The sequence below is a fragment of the Lynx canadensis genome, chromosome B4 (assembly GCF_007474595.2).
Source record: "Lynx canadensis isolate LIC74 chromosome B4, mLynCan4.pri.v2, whole genome shotgun sequence".
NCBI lineage: Eukaryota > Metazoa > Chordata > Mammalia > Carnivora > Felidae > Lynx > Lynx canadensis.
The window spans coordinates 95,397,687-95,402,302 of record NC_044309.1 but is presented as its reverse complement, the minus strand read 5'-3'; positions in this window follow the sequence as shown (position 1 = coordinate 95,402,302).

The window sequence follows — 4,616 nt, the reverse complement described above, 5'->3', positions numbered from 1 at the left end:
AAAAAAAAATTTAAAAACTGAAGTATAGTTACATACGATATTATATTAGTTTCAGGTGTAGAACATAGTAAGTCAACATTTATATACATTACAAAATGCATTTAAAGTCCATTCACTCATCATTCAACAAATTAATAATGAACATTTTAAAAAGTGCCTAGTAAGTGTTAGTTTATGAATACGCTATGCAGTTTTCCCACAAGTTATAATTCACTCACTCATTCGCTCATTTATTGACCCAACCAATATTTATTGAGAAGTTTCTATGTGTCAGACCCTTGGAAAGTGCTGGGAATGCAAAAACCAGTAAGACATGGACACTGTTAGAATCTTTCAGACTAGACTGCAATCTCTTTGACAGAAGAGATTTAGTGAGAATTAAATACTAAAATATGGTTATGGTCATAAATGAATTGTTTATAACTTCGTGTACGTTGGCTAAAGCTTTGACCTATGGATTCATTGAATACTCATGCAAAGAGAGAGAATTTAATCTGAAGCCCCATAAATTTTGTTCCCAGATGTTCCAAGTGAATTCTGCTATCCACTTAGGATTAGTTTTGCATTGTCCTTTTTGATCATAGGATGTGCTTCATGCAATCAACTTGTGCTGCGGTATGCATATGCCATGTGTAACACATTTTTTGCTACTGACTACAATGATTGAAGTCAGATGTTATAAGCACTATTCCTAATAGTGTCATAATACTGGTGTTGAGAGAAAAGGCTCACTCATACTCTTCTGGTATAGACCCCCCAGGCCTATCCTTTCTGAGGTTATATTTGTTTAACAGCATTCTCGAGACAAGGCCTCTGCCTATTTTCCATTTCAAAAGAATATTTCTTATTGTAAAATCTCAGACAAGACAGGAGGGGCTGTTGTGGCAGTTTAACTTGGGAGATGTGTTTAGATGAGGAAAGCATTGCGGAGCCCATCACATCCTTTGAGACAGTTCTTTTGATGCGCAATTGCCTTATTTACTGGGTATTGCTTATTTCCTTACTTGCACGTGGGAGGCCCTGGTGCACCAGAAAAGGCCAGTGACCTGAGGGGTTGAATGCCCTCCATTCTCCACTTACAAGGCACAGGAAGTTGAGGAAGTTACCCTCTCTGTGTACTCATTCACTTGTATATAAATTGGGGATCATAATAGTTATCTCATAGATATCGCAGATTATGTGTGTATATGTATGAATTTTATTATGAGTTGTCCATGGTATATACAGGATGGCTTATTAACCACGAATATTATATGTGCTATGGGCATATCCCATTTCTGAAAGAACAAAAGTCCATATTACAAGTATGTTAAAATATGTCATATTTCCCCTCATGATTCAGAATACACTATATAATCTTTTGGCAATAATGATAGCTAATATTTCTTGAGTGCTGTTATTTCACAGGCACTGTGCTAGGCATATTCAGTGTTCATAATGATCCGTTGTGATGGGTACTGTTATTACTTCTGTTTTATGGAAGAGAAACTGAGTCACAGAAAAGCCAAGTACCTTACCCGTGATCACTACCTAGTAAATTGTAGGGGATCTGACAACCTGACTCTGTTTTTAAAAAACAGCTTTATTGAGATATAACTCACACACCATATAACTCACCCATTTAAAGTGAAAATATTTATTGAATAGATACTATATTCCAGACAGTTATGTCAGAGACTTAAAGAAAACTCCTGTCCTCATGGGGTTTATTGAAGAGGAGAGAGAAACAATTTAAGAGTTACAAAAGTGATAAATGCTCTAACCAAGATGTAAACATAAATGTAAATATAAATGGAACCAAGATGTGGGACCTCAATGGAGGAGCACCCTAATTTAGCCAAGGGGGGCATGGAAAGGGTACATAAAATAATGGGGCAGAAAGGCTTTCCTGAGGAACCTTAGTGCCAGAACTGGAAGGATGAGCAGAGATTATCTAAGTGAAGAATGAGGAAGACAATCTGGGCACAGGGACAGCGCATGCACCACAAGGGAGCCCAGCACAGACTATGCATGGCTCATGCCTAGTTCCATCACGCGTGATGTGTTATGATGGATGTGAGGTAGTGGAGGCAGGTTAGCCTGCCTGGAGATAGGAGCGAGCGAAAGACTGTAGTGGGATTTCTAGGCCATGTAAGGAGTTTGGACTTTATTTCATAGCTCTGTGTTTCCCAAACTACTCAGTCATTATTTTGCCATATAAAGAGAGTGGCTGAACTGTCTTTTTTTAAGTTTATTTATTTATTTTGAGAGAGAGAAACCACATGTGTGAGCAGGGGAGGGGCAGAGAGGAAGACAGAGAGAATCCCAAGCAGACTCTGCACTGTCAGCAGAGAGCTCAGTGCAGGGCTCGAACCCATGAACCATGAGATCATGACTTGAGCTGAAGTTGCTTAACTGACTGAGCCACCCAGGTGCCCCTGAGCTACTATTTCTATATTGTTTTGTATATCTACATAAACATATGTGTATGTACATGTATATATATATACACAGATGTAGATGTACCTATAGATATATAGATATATTGACTCAAATTGCCTAAGTTTAATAAAAATGGAAAATTTCTATTACCACCTATAAGCAGAAAACCAGTATCACCTGTCATAAATAGAAGGAAACTGTTCCAGTATATACGGTGAGAACCAAATGATGTTATTAAATTCTAGTTAGATTCCTAGTTGTATTTGCAAGTCAAACTCAGCCTGAAACCTGTCTTCCCTTTGATAAGAATAGAGTGAGTGCAGTGGGTTTAAGGGAGATGTTGAAGACAAATTAGCCCTTGATAAGACTTTCTTATTGATAAAGCCAGAAGGTTGAAAGAGATTCAAAAAGGAAGGGAGTGGCAACAACAGATGTTGGTGAGGATGTGGAGAAAGAGGATCTCTTTTGCATTGTTGGTGGGAATGCAAGCTGGTGCAGCCACTCTGGAAAACAGTATGGAGGTTCCTAAAAATAGAACTACCCTATGACCCAGCAATTGAACTACTAGGTATTTATCCGAGGGATACAGTTGTGCTTTTTCGAAGGGACACATGCACCCCAATGTTTATAGCAGCACTATCAACAATAGCCAATGTATGGAAAGAGCCCAAATGTCCATTGATGGATGAATGGATAAAGAAGATGTGATACACACACACACACACACACACACACACACACACACAATGGAGTATTACTTAGCAATCAAAAAGAATGAAATCTTGCCATTTGCAACTACGTGGATGGAACTGGAGGGTATTATGCTAAGTGAAATTAGTCAGTCAGAGCAAGACAAAAATCATATGACTTCGCTCACATGAGGACTTTAAGAGGCAAAGCAGATGAACATAAGGGAAGGGAAACAAAATAATATAAAAACAGGGAGGGGGACAAAACAGAAGAGACTCATAAATATGGAAAACAAACAGAGGGTTACTGGAGGGGGTGTGGAAGGGGGGCATGGGCTAAATGGGTAAGGGGCACTAAGGAATCTACTCCTGAAATCATTGTTGCACTATATGCTAACTAATGTGGATGTAAATTAAAAAAAAATAAAATTAAAAAAAAAAAAAGGAAAGGAGTAACTTTCCCACTATGTGATGCACTGTTTTAGATTCTGCGACCAAGTACCGATACTCAGATACTGATGGGTATGAGTACCCAAGGAGTCACTAAAGGATTTTTTGCAGAAACACGTATGATATCAGGATGGCACTCCTAGAAAGATCATCCTGGGCTGGCCTGGAGAATGAGCTGGAGGCCAATCAGCCCAGAGGGGGTCATTCCAATAATCGAGGTGAGAAAAGAGGAACAGAAGTGGGTTATCTTTACTGTACGTGTGTATGTGATACTACTCTGGTAATGGGTGAGCCTTTATTGGGTGCTAGCTTTTAAAAGAGCAGGAGCTTGGGTGGCTCAGTTGGTTGAGCGTTCGACTTCGGCTCGGGTCATGATCTCATGGCTCATGAGTTCAAGCCCTACGTCGGGCTCTGTGCTGACAGCTCGGAGCCTGGAACCTGCTTCAGATTCTGTGTCTCCCTCTCTCTCTGCCCCTCATGGTCTCTCTCTTTCTCTCTCTCTCTCAAAAATAAACATTCAAAAAAAAATTAAAAGAGCAGGAAACTGACTACTAGGCTTTCTAGCTGTTGTGGGGAGGGGTTCGAGGCTCGTGTATACAAATCCTTCCTTCATGGGACTGGGCCTTTAATTGTTACCAAGGCAGTTAAGTGGTAGTATTTCTTCCTTGATTTGGGGGTGGGTGTGGCCAACTGAAGTGAGCCCAGAAACTGGCTCAAAGCCTTCATGTGCTTATCCCTTCTGCTTCCACTTCACTGGATTTTCTCAGTTTCTCTGCTTTGACCTCACCCTCATCTCCTGCCCTCATCAGCTTCTTTGTGTCAGTGTCGCTTTCTGTCAGATCACTGTCAGCGACCCAGGGAAATGGGCAAACAAGGCCAGAGCATGCTGCTCCTGAACCCGCAGGATCCCCAGGGCAGCCACAGGGTGGCTGGAGTCTAACAGGCCGCACGCAGCACAAAGTGATTCATCCAGCTTTCTGGGGATCAGTCAAGAAGATAGGCGGTGTCATCCTGTTTACGAAATCTCTTTGCAATTTCATTGTAGTGAGTAGAAGA